General features: G+C 44.2%; 1 long non-coding RNA gene across 1 annotated transcript; it reads left to right on the forward strand.

Annotated features, from left to right (window-relative positions):
- The first annotated feature begins 18,489 nt into the window (after positions 1–18,489).
- On the forward strand, positions 18,490–19,198 carry LOC135399434 (uncharacterized). Its single transcript, XR_010424258.1, has 3 exons — positions 18,490–18,615; positions 18,690–18,766; positions 18,918–19,198. It is a non-coding gene; the product is annotated as an uncharacterized LOC135399434 (long non-coding RNA).
- The last annotated feature ends 1,354 nt before the right edge of the window (positions 19,199–20,552 follow it).

Here is a 20,552-nt window from a genome sequence, read left to right on the forward strand (position 1 = left end):
GCCACTGTGTGAGTTGTGGGCCAGTTGAGCTGATCATATACTACTTTTGACCTATTACTCTGATCTACTTTAGCACGTGCATAATCTCTTTTTATTGCTTTTTATCCAGGTGCACGCTTCTGCGATAAAATATGTGTTCAATTCGTGCACATATTTTCCTCTAATGATGAACATCATCACAAGAAGTACCAGCGAAATGTCAAGGAATACATCTCAACAGCGAAAAAAACTAAGTTCAATAATTAGAAGACAGAAACAGCAAAAAAACGAAGAAAAGGCGATTTCAGAGGTTGATCCAATGCAGAACCATGAAGGCGCCACGGCGGCTACAAATTCAAACGGCGAGAGAAGTGACAGCCTGACAGTTGGGAATTCGACGCGTTGCAGCACCTTGGTCTTATCTTCGGTTGCTGTAGTAAGGATTGTGTATCTTCTGTGAAGTATTTGCGTGTGTTTTCGTGCGCTTTCTAAGACAGTGCGATGATAGTCCTTCCTGTGCTGATATAGTGCCGATGATAGCCCTTCACATTGTCTGAAGAAATGGACGGTGGAACGCCAGCCGGACTGTACGTAGTGCTTCTGATGTGTTGTTCATCTGTTCTCAGTGTTTGTAGGTATGAGTGATGACCGTGATGTTTTGATTACTATTAATTAGATGTTTCATTTTAGAAACTTAGGAGGAGCTTGAAGAGAAACAGGATAAGAAAAGATTCCAAAAGTATGGTGTAGGGGAAGGGGGATATGTCGCGACCTGCATGGAAAACAGGAGTGTCATCTTCTTTGAGAAAATACAAGATGTGAGGTGGCCAACAGAACGTAAAGCTTCCTGTGGTCCATGAGTGCATCGCACAGTCAGCCAATGCCTTGTCTAGACACAGTGACTGATCAGACTTATACTACGTAGTGCGTACATATAGAGATATGTATTAAATATTTCTTTCTGCTCAGTGTATTCTTTTAACAGAATAAACAGTATTTACTGGAGCAATGTGCATTTCTACGCATTATTTTCGGTCATGCGTGCAGTGGTCCCAGTTGCTAAGTGGTCAAATCTCGGACCACTTAGCAGAGGGGACCGCTGGATCAATTCCACTGGTTCCACTTCCCGTGGAACCATTGTGAAACTGGTTCCACTTTCAACTGGTCCCAGTCACTAAATGGTCCCACATTCAGAGTGGGACCTGTCCACTTTGGAGTGGTCCTACTCCAGATTTTTGCCCGGGACAATAAAATGTTGTAATGTGCTGTTTATGAAGCATTACACACTAGTTTTCACACACCAGATTAATTGCGGCCCTTTTTATTCCACACATGACCATCGTTTGCTTTACTTGGCAAGATTGGCTGAACTGTCGTGCTGCAGCAACACGGAGCACAGCAGCTGAATTACCACAAAAGAACCAATACAAGTGGTTTATTAGACAGCTGTCACTTTACATGTCGCACGTTTCATACAAAGTACAACTGGTCTAGGTGAAGCCAGCAATCCGCAAAAATAATCAATCAATGGTGAGAATTTCTTTATGCCCATATGATGATTTAAAATTCTTGAACCCGGCAAGTACTTTCAATTACTCGCTCCCGAAATGTTGCCCAAATCACAGCATTGCCATAAGTGCAACTGAGAAAGTACACCAGTTAGGTGTCACATACCTCATTGAGAAACGGGTGTATGCCCTCCACCAAGATGAAACTTTAGATGAACATTTGTTTTGGCTGCACTGATAAAACGATATTTCTAGGACGGCCATGTCAAAAAGGTTTGTAGAAGGGGTAGTGGGCATAAAAAAGTTATTTGTACTTTTCACATAAATGGCATGATTTAAAATCTAAATGACAAATGTTGTGCACCTCACCACATAACCGCTGCTGCGTTGCACTCAACTATATATTGCAAACTTTTTTTTTTCACTACAAGGAAGAACACAGCAGGTGCGAGTGCTGTAGCCACAAGTGTTAACAAAGTAATTGTCAATATTCGTGTACATATGTATAACAATAAAAAAATACCATTTTCTTGCAGAAGCAGCCTTTTGTGTCTTATTATCAGATAGCTGAACAGTACAAAGATTTCAGATAGTAATGCACACACCATTTTTACATGGATACGGTATATCCTATGGATGCAATGTAATTAGCTTTGGGTTGGAAAGTTTATTAAACAGGCTGAAATAAATAGAGTATTAATATAGTACTAATATAAATAAATAAAATATTCGATGCTAGAGATTTAAAACATCAGATGCACATGATGTCCAGTGGATGTTACTGAATTATTGTAAAGCTATTTTCTGGACGTCCATCACCAGTCTATAAAATATCTAATGAAAGACATTTCAAAACGTGGACATACACGACATGTCCACTGGATATTTTAAATTAATGTCAAGATGTTTTCTGGACGTCCAGCAACCGGTAATAGGAATATCCATGGCAGGTCCATTAGACAACATCTGAACGTTTACGGATATCGTGCAGATATCAAATATCCAGTGTCGAACATTCTCTGAATGTCTACAGGATGTAAAATGGTTGTATGGGCTGCTCACACAGCTCACACGGTCAATGTGATTTCACATTCCGCTCGTTGGACATCTCACAGCGCTCATTCGTTTGCTCATAACTGCTCGTAACGCTCACTGCTGTGCACATACCCCCCCGCTCCCCTTTTCCTCTTGCTCATTGGCTTGCTCGCAGTGCTCGTAACGCTGCTCACAGCGCTCATAACCGTGTTCACAGCGCTCATAGCCATGCTCACAGTGCTCATTCCTTTTCTCACAGTGCTCATAATTTCTCATATATGGGAGCTTATGACATTTTTCAGCAGGGATAATTGTTTGTCTCAGTTGATTCCCCTCACCCGCACTTCCGCAACCGCACGGAATGACGTCACACTCATTTCTTATTTTTCTTTCCTTCTCGTTGGAGACAATCTTCTGCCCCACGCCCCCATTGGTGTGTCTGACCTACGTCATCATGGTGTTACTGTCGGTGGGGCTTCCTTAGCTGCAGAGGCAGGGCGAAACTTTAAAACTGGCTTCTTTAACATGAAAGCTGTTTTCGGAAGATAAATTTAGCCAGGTTCGACGACTTGCACCGGTCGTCTACAGTGTTATCGCAGCATACAACTTTGCCGAAACAGAGGGTAACAACATCATCATCCAGTGGATCCCTGGGCACTGTGGTATCAGTGGGAATGAGAAGGCGGACCAGGTTGCTCGAATTGCTCACCATAAAAAAACTACTCATAAAATCTACTTCTACTACTACTACTATAAAAAGTACTTGCTGTCCTCCTTACGTTGTCGCCTGTCTAAAACCACGTGGACAAGTGACGTCATGAATCAATCGTTCCTGGACCTGGCCAAGGCCGTTAGAGTACGTCACCCGTCGCCTGCGACTCAACGTCCCGTACGCAGCATTCCTTCATAAGATAGGTGTCGTTGGATCGTCGAACTGTTCAACTTGCGGAACTGTGGAGAACACGGAGAACGTGCTGGTCACCTGCCGACGCTCCGACTCTAGTCGACGAACACTGAAGAACGCCCTTGCGAAACTTGACAACCGACCTTTTAAGAGGGCATACCAGCTCACAATGTATCCTCCCAATGTATTTCCTATGGAACAGTTTCTATGCTTTTTCTCGGTAACCACCGCGCAGATTTTGACGCGGGTGGTTTCATCATAAAGAGGAAGACGAGATGAAGATATTTGCGCTACAGGATTTCTCATACATGTCGTATGTATTTTACGGCGATGTCACGAATGCGAAAAAAATACAAAATTTTTCTCTTCCCTCTTTGAACTGGTTTTATTAAACTTCTATAAACATTTCAAAAAACTTTCCATTAACTTTCTCTGGAAATATTTCAAGAATCGATAGACATCAAATTTATATGTGTATCACTTTCTGTTTTTATAAAAAAAGCATGAAACGTGAGTGCGGATAAATACCGTCTCAAAGCCCCGTAAACCGCGTCATTCTGTGTTGCCCTCTAGCCGTAGCACAGGAAAAACCGCGCGGAACATTTTGACCGTATCCATCCGCCGACCACGCGGCACGACCACGCGGCAGCACTGTAGTGCTCCCTCTCTCCTCTTTACTTTCATGGACAGCGGACTTAGGGCATGGCCTTGGAGATCAGAACAAAAGCTTACTTAGCTGCTCGTAAAGAGATTATCGTCAGTCAGCATTGTCGGGGGAGGGGGTTGGACGTTAGGTAGACGAGCCAGCATTGTGAAAGAGACCACCGAGACCAATAAACCTCTTCTTTTTTCGTAGATGAGTAGAAATCCAGCGAACCGGTAGAGATGTAGGAAGGAAGCTGCCTCAGGACAGAAGCCGGCCGGCTTCTGTCCTGAGGCAACTCGCTTCCTACTCTTCTTTTTTCGGTGCGCTTATAGAGAAGTGAGATGAGTTTATTAGCTTGACATGAAACGTCAATTTCCTCTATTTTGCCGTTTCGGGTTTGTGCTTATTCTGTCAACTGTCTCATAAGGCTAACGAGAATCTCTCGTATTTACGGTTAGTGCAAGGCCGACTTCACAAACATTCCAGTAACGTTCAACAGGACTGCCCTGTAATGTTCGTAATGTTGAAACAGCCAGCAAGCGGATTACGCACAGATAAATGTTTCTTAGGATAACGGCACCTAGAACTGCAGCTTTATTTGTTGTTTCTCTTTCTTTCTTTTATTGATCGATTTATTTTTATTTTTATCGTTATTATTTTATTTATTTATATTCATGAACGCTCCACGTGAACCAATAAGAAAAATCGATCAAGCGACCGCTGCTAATTATTTCCGCTCACGCAATGAAAAACAGTCTTTTCCGGAACCCAAATTCACGTTCACGTAGAAATAGGAAAACCAACGACAGCGACGGGGGAGGGGGATATATTTATTAGACGAAAAGGAAAAAAAATAACGGGGTAAAGGTCAGCCAAACGGGACGTCGGCTTGTTATTCCAAAAATACATAAATAAATAAATAAATAAATAAAATTAAGAAATAGGAGATAAATGAAACGGACGCGACGGAACAGCACGTTAGTTAGTTGATTATTAGGTTAGTAAAAGTTCGGTGTTTGCATTTCCATGTTCAGGTTAGTCTATGTGGGCTTTGGCAGTTTCCGCGCAGAAACAGCTAGATAACGTTTATTTACAGTAGTTTACTTTGCAACGAGGACTTCGATCACGTTATTTAGAGATACGGCCAATTTTTCGAGACCGGTTCCCTGGATTTTCTATCTTTCGACAATCCTTGCTAGTTGCACGTTGGTGACCCAAAACCTGTACCCGTCTGTCTTTGCACGTCGAACAAAGGGAGGCCTTCTGATGAAGATACGGAAAAGCTCCGGGTCACTGGGGATTCTCCGCTGAACTAGTGTCTACGCCTACCCTGTCTATGTCTATTCTACGCTGAACGAAAGGTCTGGTGTAATGTGAAGTACCCTGTGAAAACCAAGGAGTGTCTAAAAATATAGTACTGAAGTTTCCGGGTAAGAATCAGAGCGTTATGAGACGGAAATCGTGCTCCGAGACCTCGTCGCGCGTCAAGTTCCTTTAATTTTGTCTTGTCCATTTATACATAAAGATTGAGTTCAAGGAGTTATTCCGAAATCCTAAGATGTTTGGAGAAGGCGTTTGATCGAAGACCGCTTTGTCGCAAGCCGTTCGATCGAATGCCGGTTGATCGACGACGTTTGTTCGAAAGAGGTTTTTTTCGAAGGGAGTTCGAAGCTCGCAGCGTGTCCTCTTTTTCTGTAACTTTTGATTCGAACATATGGAGCATGAGACAATCAGTGTCCTGTCCTTTTTGTTCGTTTCTTGCTTTTTTTTTTCAGCTAAAGAGGGGAGACCACTGGTCATTTGCAGAAAGGTTTTATTGGTCATTCACGAACAGCACAGCCTTCTGGCTTTTTACTCTCTCCCATCCGAAAGGAAATGAAATTGAATAAAACTGAATTGAATTGAATAGAACAATGGCGGAAGCATCCCCCGTAGCTGTAGGACACATACCGAAGAAAGTGTCTTCAAGTTGGGAGCAGCCAATAGTCTGTGCTTCTTCTGGGCACCCTTTTCATTGCTGGGATCCGAAATGGGATAGTGATATGTGCACGAAAGGCACTCGAAGTCTCAATGCTAAGAAGGAAATTTCGCCATAGTATAAAATACAGATATTGTATTAGCAGCCATATAAAACTTTAGTTCATCTTGTTTAGAGTATGCATCTGCTCCAAACGAAGCAATAAAAAAATGAATCAAACGACCGCTGCCGTTTCGATCAAACGGTGTTCGATCAAATGACTCTCGACCAAATGTCCAGCGTTCGATCAAACGGCTTGCGTTCTTGCGGAGACGATTTCTCCGGGGGACATTTTTCCCTGGGGTTGGTTCTGCCTGAGGCCATTTTTTTCCGGAAAAGAAAATCTGGCATCTCGGGCGAGCTTTGATTATATGAAACGGCTTCTCCGTGATCATTCCTTCATTTGGCAACTTGCGCTCATATTCATCTCTGGAAACCCAAATGTTGTAATTGCATCTGTGTTGCCCTTCAAGAATAGTGATTTTCCTAAAATACGCATAAATTTGGCTCACATGGTGTCCAGTTCTTCAGCTTTTCCACGACCGAATTTCACGTTTTGAAGTTTAGATTGAATTAACTGAGACCTCAGCATTCAACACAACGAAATCTGGAGCAAAAATTTATGCTTCAGATAATAAGAAGGCCGAACTGTACTTTTGTCAGGTGACCATAGTTATTAGCTTTCTCCAATGTGTCCTTTTATTTTTTGTCGGATCGTTCCTCTTGGCGTTCAGGAAAAAAAAAAAAAAGACTGTGTAGGGAATATCGCGACTCCGGCTGCGAGGCCTTGCCGCTGGATCTTCCCATATCTTTTTGGTTGGTTTCCGTGTGTCGACCCGAAGCCTTTTTCGCCCTTCACCTCCTTTGTACGGTTTTGCAACCTGGTACACAAGAAGAAAAGGTGTCCCCTGTCACTGGGGTTGTCGACTGACATCATTTCTCTGAACGGGTGTAAGGTAAAAGAAAAAGACGGGAGAACATGGAGGAAAGGGAGGGAGTTGCCTCAGGACAGAAGCCGCCGATATTTTGAACAGAGACTGTTCTTCTTCTGGGCACCGTCCTCATCATTGGCATGGTATTTAAAGGGTTAGGTGTGACGTGTTTAAAGGTTCATGCGAATTGTGTGTCAACAGCCCGGAGGGAAGAAAGGGTCCGTACGGGTTTCTACGGCCGGAGTGAATGGCCGCTTTGTTAGAGTGTGCAAGGGATTATGTGAACGAAGTCATCTAGGCTCCTGACCGGTTACAGAAAAATGGGGGTTCACGAACACGTGGACGAAATGGGACAATAGGCAAGAATTGGCAATCATAGCGAAAGATAAGGAGCTTAGTGGTTACGTGGGGAAAATTCCAGGACGAGCAAACTTGTATTTGTGATACAAATTTGCATTACAAATTGTATTTGTAATGCAAATATTTGTAATACAAAGTTGTGGTATGCCACAACTTTGTGCATGGACCTTTAAACGCGTCACACCTAACCCTTTAAATACCATGCCAATGATGAGGACGGTGCCCAGAAGAAGAACAGTCTCTGTTCGAAATATCGGCGGCTTCTGTCCTGAGGCAACTCCCTTCCTACATCTCTACTGATTCGCTGGATTTCTACCCATCTATGGAGGAAAGGGGCCTTTCAAATATGTTACTGAAGTTTTCGGATCATAATAAGCAGTCTGTTCTACGACGGAAATTTTGAAAAGTCTTTTGCACCAACGCCTTGTAAAGGAATTCGGATGTTTGATAATGCTTACTTACCAGAAATATACATATCAAAATGTCATTTTTGCATGAATAATAGAGTTATTATCAAGGTAAATTGCATGTTGTAAAAACATTTTTGGGACCCTTCATATAGGACCCTCGTTAGCGAATGCTGCCCTTCTAGACGCAGGCGGGTTAACTTTGTTGTGCATTTCTCACACACAAAATATGGACTTTGTCGCAGGCAATGCTATGTGCCTCGTAACTTTAATGAGCTCCCCTTCGACAGTTTTTCTTTGGAATCGAATTACAAAGTAAAAAAAGCGCTACGGCAACTTTATCATAGGATGTAGTACCTTTATAGGTTCATATACTGTCAAACTGTATGCCGCTGGCTGCTTCAGGGCGTGTGCCACAAGCCTTTCGGCTTAGACGGGCCTGTTTTATTACATATGTAGTTTGCTTTCTTGAGTAAACTTATTATTATTATTATGTAAGCGAGTGCAAAAAAAAAGAAAAAGAAAAGGGGAATACCGTTTCGAGCACTAGATTCTCCAGACTGGCATTGTAAGCGCTGTGTGTAGGCAATGTTTATAGCCTAATTTATAGCCACTGGTAGATCCAATTGAGAGCCTCCGAGATACCGGCATCCGTACTATCCGATCACACTTGTACGTCGGCAACTCGGCATACCGTAAGTATGCACTAGTAAAACAATACGAAGAGCAACTAAACATTCCATAATCAGTCAGTACAGGCGGTAGTGACTTGTGAAAACAATAATTGTAGCATAAATATATAAGAACAAAAAAATAAAAATAAAGTTCTCATGTAGCAATAGAAGACAAGCAAAAATGCGTGCAAAAACAAGCGTGAATGTCTCGAATCGAACTGCGGACCTTTTGTGGCAAAGTCCGACACTTTACCACTCGACCAACAACGCAGAGGGCGCGGGGCCGCCTTAAACTCGCGAGGTCAACCATGCACAATGGGTATTATTTCGGGAGTCCAAGGCGAACGGCGTGATAAGGACGGCGTGCGTGGCGCCATCTAGAATCGGGAAAATCATGAATCGCAGTTGCTCCCCGACTGATATGGCCTCTTAATGCTGAGAAGGTACTGGGGATCTGGCAAAGGCAGCACCAGCCAGCTCCGCTGTGTGCTCTGACGGCTACCTCAAGGACATACGTGCTGAAATAATATTTTAAATAATTCAGTTCTTGCTTTCACACGTCAAGCGTCCTGAAACAGCTGATCGCACCAGTCCGACATACGTTAGTAGTAGCACGGTCCTGATACTCTCTCTGGTCAGGAAACTCCGCTCCGAAACAATGGAGCAGACTGCCTTAGGGACCACGCGAGCCGCGAGGGTGCGTGGGCGCAGATCGAAGGTCATGGTTCTCGTTGAGCAAACGACACTTCCATATGTTGTCGCATGTTTACATTCGGCAAGTCGAGTTCAATCTGGTTGCATCCGACTTGTATCACTTCGTGGTTTCACTGTGTGCTTACTGCGACGCATCGGCATGCCCTTCATATGCTTGTGACGTTGGGAAGCGATCGTGCCCAATTAAAGCGTCCCTTTTTCGACTGCCGTCGGATCCAGTCGAAAGAGAACGTTGGAAGCGTGCCATTCCTCGTGTCGAAACTGACAGGTTTAGTTTTGACTCGCCGAACACAAGGGTGTGCTCTCTCCACTTCGACCCCAGGGACATTCTGAGGACGGATGACTTTATCGTGAACAAGGAGTTGGTGTCGCACGACCGTGTGTTGTCGAAGTTGCGTCCCGGCGCGGTACCGCGGATTTTTCCGAAATGCCCGTCTTACCTCACAACACCTAAGCCTCCAAGTCGTGTACGGAAGACCCGTATGCCGACCTCCGTGCCCGAAAGCCGCAGAACTGCGACGAAACGCAAGCAACTGAGGTGTCTGACTGAAAGAAACACCGAAGATTCGACGTCTGAGCCACCGCCGCCACTACCTAGGCAACAATCAAAAGAGAATGTCGACCCCATTTTGGACATCCAGTACGACGTTGAAGGGCAACTGCAGACTCATGAGAAGTCCTGCCAGACAGAAGATGCTGTTTGCTTGAGGGCTGAACTATTCAAGACAAAACGGAAACTTTGGCAAGTTGTTAACACACAGCGCAAACTGCAACGCAAACTCGCCGCGAAGGTGGCTGAATGCCGAAGCTTACACGTCCCTCGTGAGAAGCAGTCAAAGCTGGAGATGCTACCAGAACGTCAGAAGCTGATCCTTGACCAGTGCCTGAGAAAGGCTACCACAAAAGCTTCCAAAGGAATGAGGTATGTCGTAATTACAAAATGTCTTACAACAGCCAAAATCAAAGCAATGCCACTCATGTACGTGTGTGACTAGTGCGATGTATAAAATGCCCATCTTTTTCAGATACAGCCTGGAGTGGATATATATGACTCTCTCCTCCTCAAGATAAAGTCCAATACGGCATATACATTTCTGATGAAGAATGCCTACCTACCCCTGCCGGATCCACGCACACTTCGGATCTACATCAGCAACCTAGACGCAAACTTCGGGTTCAACACCGACCTCTTCATGCTTTTAAAAGACAAGCTGAAGGATCTGCCAGAGAGAGAGCGTCAAGGGAAGAGCTTGCATTTTAAGGTTGCCCAAAAAGTATCCTACAATGTCCTCCACAACTAAAAGACGCAGTTTGGACATTGAATGACACCCACAGTGCGTCACGAAAACTGTGCATGTTCTGCCAATCACTCCACAGTACTTGTCGAGTCGAAAGGGTGTAGTGGATACTTTTTGGGATGTTTCTTGTAAATGATCATGGATGTTCTCATATCCTTCTCACGAGGTTGCGCAAATAATAATATGCACTATGATGGCCTTCAGGTGTCCTGATGTTTGACGAGATGAGCGTCCAGAAGGGCCTACACCTGCGACAGTCCGACATGACCATCCTTGGAAAGGTTGACCATGGAGACCAGATGCGGCCTCAGGACGAAGTGAAAGATGGGGACCACGTCCTGGTGTTCCTTTTTCGGCCATTCTTGGGCGGGGGTCACAAACAATTGGAACCTTTTGCACTGCGGGAGCTACACCTGGCACTGTCCTTGCGAAGCTGATTCTCCAGTGCATTATCCACCTGGCAAATGCATCAGCTGTTGTCCAGAGCATCACGTGTGACAATTCGACAACGAACCAGGCTGCCCTAAAAGCTTTGGGTATGAACAGGCTTACGTACTAATTTTTGCTTTAGATTAGTTTCAAATTCATACTTTAAAATAATTTCGCAACAAGGAACCCGGAGACGACAGAAACACATTCTACTTTGTCTCCAGGTTCCTTGTTGCCATCAGGGACCAGCTTGTCGCACCCTCTCTTTTATCGGTACTCCAAATTAATTTTTCTTCAGCAGTTGTGTGGCTTATCAACAACCTTACGTGCTAATTTTTGCTTCAGATCAATTTCAAATTAATACTTTAAATGAACTACTTCATATGTATTTTTCCTCAGCAGTTGTGTGGCTTTTGAACAAGCTTACGTGCTAGCCTTTGCTTTAGGGTAATTTCAAGTTACCTGCTGTAAAATTATTTTCTTAGCAGTTGTAATACAGCAGTAATACGGCCTGAAATAGTAAATACTGTAGCTTTATACAGTTTTTATACAGTGAATATTCCTCGCCTGCTGTTCCTGGTACCCTGTACACAAAATTGCGAGGCTGTAGTAGATCTGTTATATTTCCACGCATATCCGGTGATGGCAACCCTGTCACGACATCATTTAAGAACCCGGTCTTTCCTGACGTCCAAGTCTTTTGCATCGTGGATGTCCCCCATATCTTCAAGTGCATCCGCAATAACCTCCTGAAAGTTGGAAAATTTATTGTAAGTTCCCATAGTTCCACGTTCCCATTCTGACATATGTAGCATGCTGAAACAAACTTTGGTTAAACTTTGTAGTTTCCGGACGGGAAAGAAGTCTACCACCGTCACTATCAGGCTCTCCTCGAATATGAGGAACAGCAGTCTGGATTGCAAGCTGTTGCAAAACTGACCAAAGCGCACGTCTTTCCAAATGCGTTTCAGAAGATGAACGTAAAGCTTGCGGTGCAGGTAAGCTTTGAACATTTCCCACTGTGTGATATACATGATATAATCACGTAGCATAGCTGGTATTTTCATTTCCTGTGTCCTTTATGTTCATCATTATGCAGCTCTTCAGTGAGTCTGTGGCAACAGCAATGGAGTTCTACAGTAGGCAACTAGAATGCAACAAGCTGAAGGACTGCGAAGCAACCGTAGCCTTCACCCAAAGAATGAACACACTCTTTGACTGTCTGAACATCCAGCGGCCCCAAGATGTTGCACAACCTGGCCCAGGACAGCTAAATGTAAGTGCCGAACATAAACACAAACATGTTCACGTTGCAGCTTGCACCACTGACATTGAAAATTAATAATATAAATACTTCAGGTTATAAAGGAAAGCATCGCATGGCTTGAGGAGTGGTGTGCTCACAGGAAGACCCTGACCCAACAGCAGCAGGTGTGCTTCCTGAGCAGACATACTTGTGCTGCCCTCAGGATAACCCTTCGCAGCACTGTGGAACTGGTGCAACAGCTAAGGTCAGTCGGGTATAAATACGTACTCACAGGAAAGCTGGGCCAAGATCCATTGCAGGTAATTATCTTCACGATCATAAAGCTGCCATGACAAATTGTCTTTGACCACAACCATCACAAGTTCCCTCATATATTGCAGAAATTCTTTGGAATCGTGAGGCGCGTCGCTGGTGATGGAGGCCGCCCCACAGCTGTACAGTTTCTGTACATATACCGTATGTTGTCCGTCAACAACTTGGTAAAACCGCCAGAACGGACAAATGTACAGTCACAAGGCCCACAACTGCTTCTCACTCTGCACAATCTCTTTGGACGAAAGCCAGTCCCAGTTGACCACGTAAGAGGTCCCCTGCCTCACCACTAACTGAGTTAATTAAATATGTGCTACTTTTGCAGCTGAATAACCTGGTAGAACAACTTGACTGCATCCTGCTCAACCCGGCTTCCACTGAAGAACAAGAATTCCAGTCAGCTGCCCAAAAAGTCACTCGAGATGCCATTTTGGAATACCTGGGTGGCTACATCGTCTATAAGCTCCGTGGAGGAGACTGCACTTCATGCTATGCCACACTGGAAGGACCACAAAATGATCTGCCAGACCTAAACACTGCGGACCTTATCACGATAAAGACGCACGGTGGCCTGAGAAGACCATCGCCACTTTGATGAAGCTGCTCAAGTTGGCAGAGTCCCAGGTCAGAGAATGCACAGACGCTAGCGTGAGAAGTTCTGTGTATGCTGAAATATTTGAGGCAACGCTCATCGACGAAGACCTACCCAACGCAAGAGTTGGATGCACCGATCACTATGTTCAGAAGATTGCGGAAGTCCTACATTTTTTTATCCGGTGTCGACTGCACTTCTTTACAAGAGAAAAAACAAGAAGTTCAGCGAAGTAACCCGAAGGTCTGCTCCTGCCAGTGGAGGAAGAAAATGACTGACCTCGATGTATGGTAAAAACTGCAGAACACATCTGCATACCGCCCACGATCATCGTGGCATCACAAAGGCCCTTTTCAGGGCCAACCCACAAGGCTGAAACAAAGGCAGAGCGCCTGCGTCAGAAAAGTCACGATAAAAAACACGAAAAAAACAAGACAAATAAAATGGTGCTGGTTAGTTAGTATACGCTTCGGTTGCAAAGTGGCCTGAAGTGCAACTGAAGAGTCAAAGTATTGCAAATGTCAGTGGAGAAGGCCGCATGATTAGGCCCTTGCAAAAATGTGTGGGAGCGTGCAGCTACGCCACTCACCATTTTCTTTATCTTCACGACAAAGCCCAGTGGCATTTGTGCTCATCGCGACGCATCACCTCTTGGACATGTCGGTCAATGCCTGTGTGCCCTGCAGTGGGCTACGGCGGAGCTGCAAGTAGTAATCAAAATAAAGTTACCGTTACGTACAGCTCACTCCCACCCTGCTAGAGGGAAACACGGAATGACTTACCTCCGAGAGGTGCCGAGGTTCGATAAACGTTCCGCCGCAAAATGCTTCCTGGCAGCGTTAGAGACTTTGCTGTTGGCATTTCACATATTATTTAACAGCTACCAATATGTAATGCACTATGTGTGCGAGCACCCTATTAAACTCACAGACGCGAGCTCAAAACGCACCGGCAACGCTGTAGTAAACAAGCCCGGACAGCCAGAAAGATCACCTTCGATCTATCGGCGCGCCGCCGTGCGGCAGCGGTGCGCCCTAAGGTAACTTTTCGCCGGAGTTTCCTGACCAGAGAGAGTATCAAAGGACCGTGGTAGTAGAAAGGGGAAGATACTCATGACAAGAGATACTGGTAACCATCGGTACCCCCCGCTCCTGATAGGAAGGTATTTGGACCAAGATACTTTGCGCCAAGACCGCCCCGCGCGTTTCGCGGCCGCTCGTCGCATAGAGAGGGGTTTCCTTCTCACATTCGAGCATGCATGAACATGAAAAGTACATCTTATTCCCTTTCCACATCTTTTATTACATCCTCGAGCGTGGAGTGTTTTTCTACCGCACTTAACATAGCATAGTTTCCTTCTCAAGACATGCAATCAACAGACACACATTTGTACAAGTGAAAAATATTTTATTAATGCCAATTAAAGGCAATGGCGCTGGGGATTGCCAATTGTGTTGCCAATCTGCGTGATGGAGAAAACCCCAGTGGAAAAACCTTCACACCTGAAACAGAAGAAACATACAAGACAGTACACATTTTCTGCAACCGAAAATATGTTTATTCCATATGTAATAATTCAAACAATGATTCTGTTAAACTTTCTTGAATCAGTCCCGTAAGGGTGTTCGGATCTGAAAGATAACATAAAATCAGCATTCGTCACATTGCTTACCCAACCAGATGACTCACTGCAGCAGTAGCAGCAATGATCTGAAAGTTAAGAACAACATCCAAACTTCCATTCACTTATACATACGCTGCATAGGGGGGCCAGGGTAACCTGAAAACAAAATACAACAACTATTAATATTATCTACATAAAATGATATACCAGTGGAACTCTAGATCCTGAAAGAGAACGTTCACTAATACATACACTGCATTGGGGGGCCATAGTAGTCTGAAAACAAAGACAACAACTATTAATATCATCTACATAAAATGATATGCCATTGGAACTCTAGATCCTGAAAGAGAACGTTCACTAATACATACACTGCATTGAGGGGCCATAGTAGCCTGAAAACAAATACAACAACTATTAATATCATCTACATAAAATGATATGCCATTGGAACTCTACATCCTGAAAGAGAACGTTCACTAATACATACACTGCATGGCTGGGCCAGGGTAATCTGAAAACGAACGCAACTATTAATATCATCTACATAGAAATGATATGGCAATAGACCTAAATAATCTGAAGGAGAACATTCACTAATACATATGCTGCATTGGGGGGGGGGGGGGCATAGTAATCTGAAAACAAAGACAACAACTATTAATATCAAGCATGGTAACCAGACCTATAACTATACTCACTGTCTGGTGGTGGTACCCGGTGACTATCTAAAAAGATATTTGCTATTAAGATCAGCTAATCAAAGTCCACATGCTGGTACATACTTTCATTCGTTACCACACAAACTGAGTCATCTGAAATGAAACTCATATATTAACATGAAATCAATGAAATGTCGCGAATACATACAGCTTTGTGGTGGTGACTCAGGGGCTGAAAAGAAAAGAACTTTAGATACTTCTCGCTTTTCATATTCGCCATATCCTTACCCTCTTCGAAGTAAAACACTGGGCTCGATGTGAATACTGAGAAAGATAACATTCTCAAGAAAACTAACTTGAGGAGAAAAACCACCAAAACTCACCACTATCATCATCGTCTTCAATAGTAGAACTCGAGAAAACTGAGAAAGACAACTTTCGTAAGAAACCTAACTTTAAGGTAAAAACCATCAAAACTTACCACCATCGTTGGCCATGTTGCTTCAAAGTGATGCTCTAGGAACCAAATCTTCATTTTTTTAAAACTGACGCATCCTCATTATCATATCACATCCTCTCCTACATTGTATAAATGACTTTGAGAAACAAGGGGGTGGGTTGGAGAAACCCGCATGTAGCAAAAGTCTTTGTAGTAAACAACCAATTGCAAACTAAGGAAAACGCAACCAATAGGGAAAGCATGCACATCCTTTCCATCGGATTCCTTTTCAACATCCCCCTCACAGTCGACGATGGAAGCGCAGAAGATCTACGCGGTCTCTGAGGACGATTGTGTGTATAGAAAGTTTTCCCGTTTTTCCTCTCTAAAAATGTGATTCTTTGTTCAGATTCTGATTCTCTTTTGATTGGTGATCTTCCTCTTGTGAAGACATTGAAGACACCACCCCGAACTTTCTTTATACAATATGATGGGCATCTGAGACACTGTAGTTGTGGTGGATTGTGGTAATCGAATCCATCTCATTGGCTAGACAATAACATCCGACCTTATCTCGGTTGCCATCCAAGCACTGATCATCCATGAAGCCAAGTTAACGATTTGCTTTGACGGTACCATGGCTCATGTACAAGGATTTGATGAAATTAAACTCCTATCCGAACTACAACGGGCCAGAGGCCGATTTTCGTCTCATTATGCAAATACTCCTGTTCCCGATGCGGACGGAACGAGGAAAGATTAGTCGGAGGCTCCAACACTTCTTCGCCATCAAGTGTGACTTGTTGCAACGGTATCGTCAGGGTGACAATATCTCTCCAGCCATATTTAATGCCGTGCTCAAGCGACCAATAATTCGAAACTTTTAGATCCCACACTCGGAATACATCGTGCGCCGCAAGAAAGAAGGCTGTCGCAAGGTGTCGAGTCTGGAGGACTATCTTAAAGAAGTCCGTATATTGAAGAAATAAAATGAGTCATTTTTCTTTAAATGAGGTATACCTCTTCAATCATTCTTATTATCTTCAGGTCATTGTGTACAAGGTTATTGTCAAATAAGGACACAATGCTCTTGAGTTGGTAATTCTTACAAAGGCGGGAAGCAAAGAAACAAACAAAAAGTCCACAGTGTGAGCTGTAAATGCTTGGAATGCGTTTCTCACAATACTGGTAGATCGAGTAGCTCTTCTTCAATCGGTGGTAGACCAAAGCTGTCCACATAGATGTACTTGTCATTCCTGTCTCTCACGTACAATAGCCAGTGCTTTCCAGGACCATTGTGTGGGTGTGTATTGATAACTATAAACCATTCTGTCGTTAAACTTGGTACCATATAAATTGCGAAGGTCCCGCGATACACATTCACAGTTTCATGGTTCAAAGAAAACAATAATTCCAGATCAAACACATTCATGCTTAGTACACTCGAACAACAAGATCACCATAGACTGATGAAAATATTGGATGCTTCACTAATAAGTATAACCGACACTGCGCATGGTAATGGCTTAGCAAACTTCATTTCAATCCTGCAATTGCCCTTGCGCAATAGATTAAAGTAGGAACCAAAACTTTCGTCAGCACTCAAGTTCCAATGCATAATAAAGGGATTTGTTTTATATTCAGTGGAATGCACGCGGTTTACGAAACAAGCTCCCTGACGTCAAACCTTTTTTGTTAAAACATCGTGTTCCTCCTTTGGCCATCAGCGAAGCTTACGTCAAAAAAGACTTTAGCATCAGCGGGTATGCCATGGTTACTCAGGGCGACGCGGACATTTATAGGAGTGTCTTGTTTGTCCGCCTGGACCTCGTGTCTGCAGTTGTGCCAATGTCACAGTGTCTGCCTTTTGACTGCGTAAAGTGTAAGGTTCGTCTCGGCAAGATCACTCTTACCGTTGTCAGTCTCTACATACCACCATCGGTACCGGTTTCGAAGACTGACCTGATGACCGTCTTCGACGACTTAGATCCGCCTTTTCTGGTGGTTGGCGACATAAACGCTCATCACCCTGTATGGGGCAGCCCCAAGACCGATCGCAAAGGAAAGATCTGGCTGGAAATCATTGAGAGATTTGACCTTCATCTACTTAACGACGGCTCCCCAACATTCATCGGCAGATCGTTCTCTACTGACGTCCTGGATGTCTCTCTTTGCTCTAAAGATATTTGTAGGGACTTACACTGGTACACCGATCTAGATTCTAGGGGGAGCGATCACATCCCCATTTACATAAGATATAACCGTTATCCCCCAGTCAACACACATGGTTGACAGAATGCAAAATCCACGTTGAATATCGTTGAACAATGTGAAACGTGAATTGAGAACATGAATTTCACGCAGATTTTACGTAAAATTTCAACATGCTAATTGTAATGCAGGAATTCAACGCTGATTCAACACTCATATACCAGCAGTGGAATGGAGCACGTTATGACAGCGTTGATACTTACGCTGGAATTTAACGTAACCGAAAACGTAGAACGAACAACGTTGTTTCTGCACAAGTTTTACTTCAGGATTTCACATGCAAAGTGTACACGTAGAAATCACGTTGATTTATCGTACGTAAAGCAACTGCATTATCCAATCCAATCCCATCCAGGATCCAATTCAAGTCAGTTCCTTTCAAAGCGAGAATCGGGGAAGCCGCATCAGACGTCATTCTCCTCAGATCGTAACCGCCATTAACTGATGCTGGCGTTTCAAGTTTATTTCGCTTTTGCGGCTCCTTCTTCTTTGTTTCGTGGCTTGTTTTGGTTTCGAACCGGGTTGTGCTGGTGACTGTGATATCGGTAAGCACAGGTTTCACTCACTGCTGGGATATACGAATCGGTTATGACGGTTACGACGGGCTCTCTACTACCAGGAAGCTGACTCAGAGATTATCGCCGCTGCTAGCAAGTCCAGTGTGTGCGGTTTATGAGTGATTCGGAGAAAGCGCAGGTATGTGCACGTCGGATTTGAGTTCATAACTGTGTTTACATTTGTAGAGTGTGCAAATAGGGCCACTATTACATGGTGGGCTCCCGAATTCTTTTTCAGCGTTGTTGGCCGTTTCAAATTCGTGTGATAATTATCGTCACTTGTATTTCAGGACAGAGAGCGATGCGTGAAAGAAAGGCAGATGTTGAGCAAAGGGCGAGCCTGTACACAGATGTAACGTAAGTTTTCTCTTAGCTGTTCGAATTGATCTTTTGCTTTGTTTGTGTTCACTTTTATGCAGGCGTAGTCGCAAAGAAAGAAGACAGCCTGGATGCCGAAACGACGTGGTTTCCCGCGAGGTTCTTGTGCATTTCAACAATTAGAACGGTCAGTTAACAGTCTTTATTGTTCACAAGAGAGTATGGAAAAATGTAGCAGTGCTAATCAAATGTAAGGAGAATAAAACCTTACGGCAAGCATATTCTTGTGTCATTATTTATGACTATTATCAGAACATTATGCCTATTTGTGAAATAGAAGCATCGAGAAATAACATGTATTCAATAATAATTAAAAATGTAGTTACATGTAATTTGCATTTTCATCGCACGTTAGTTACACGTTGTCAGTTTGCTGTTGATTATTCCACTTTTTCAACATTGGTATACGTTGAATTCACGCGTAAACTACGTTTCAGTTACGTGGAATATGCGTTCTGGTCGCTGTTAATTTAACCCGTTTCTGGCTGTGACATTAGCCAGGTTGAATCAACGTTAATTGTTAACGTTGACCCTGCATTCACATCGTTGATTTTCAACGTGTTTTCAGCGTTGAATTTGCAATGTTGTGTTGACTGGGCCCCCGGCATCTGGCTGCAGAATTGTGAAGATAACAGACTGGCACGCTTTCCGGACTGCCTGTGCGGAACACGCTGAATCCCTGCGTTCGGTAAACGATGTCGGAAAGCTGATTGTTTGCTCTTTGGCGCTCTCTACCAAGTCAGTCCGCTTGACCCCTGGTCACTTAGGCACTAACCCCCGGGTGGAACAGCTCCGAGCTCCCCGGCGACGTGCAGAGCGCAAAGCTAGGCGGACTGGCGACATTCATGACATCCAGGAAGCACGACGCGCCAGCAAACAGGTACAGAAGGCACTCCGGGACATTGACCGTCAGCGTTGGCGCCAATTTTGCATAACACTGTCCCCATTTGCAAGCCCTGCCCGGATCTGGAGAATTGCACTGAAGGAAACTCATCCAGTTAGAAATCCTTTAGGGTCCTTGGCCCTATCCACGTCCTCTTCGGAGAAGCTGGTTGCCTCAGAATTTTGTCGTCTCATTACGAGAGCTGCGGACGTGTGTCGTTGTACCGGGCAGGCACAGCTTGCTTGAAGTCCACCCTTGAACAGGTGATTATGCCATCAATACCCCCTCTCGACATCGATTTCACCATGGAGGAACTCCTGACGGCGGTATCATCTTCGAGTAGAAAGTCATCTCCTGGCCCGGACGGTATCACCTACGCTGCTATTAGGAACCTGGATACTCTGTCCCTCAAGGCTGTGTTAGCCATGTACAACCATTCGTGGAGAAGCGGACAGGTCCCTTTGGAGTGGAAAGTAGGTCAGGTGGTGCCGCTCTTGAAACCAGGAAAGCACCCGTCTCAGCTGTCTTCATTTCGCCTAGTTACCCTCACCAGTTGTTTGGGCAAAGTCATGGAACGAATGGTCCTACGGAGGCTTGAGTGGTGGCTTGAGAGCCATGGATTCTTTCCCCAGGAGCAGAGCGGCTTTCGCCGTTACCGTAACTC

The sequence above is a fragment of the Ornithodoros turicata genome, chromosome 7 (genome assembly GCF_037126465.1).
Source record: "Ornithodoros turicata isolate Travis chromosome 7, ASM3712646v1, whole genome shotgun sequence".
NCBI lineage: Eukaryota > Metazoa > Arthropoda > Arachnida > Ixodida > Argasidae > Ornithodoros > Ornithodoros turicata.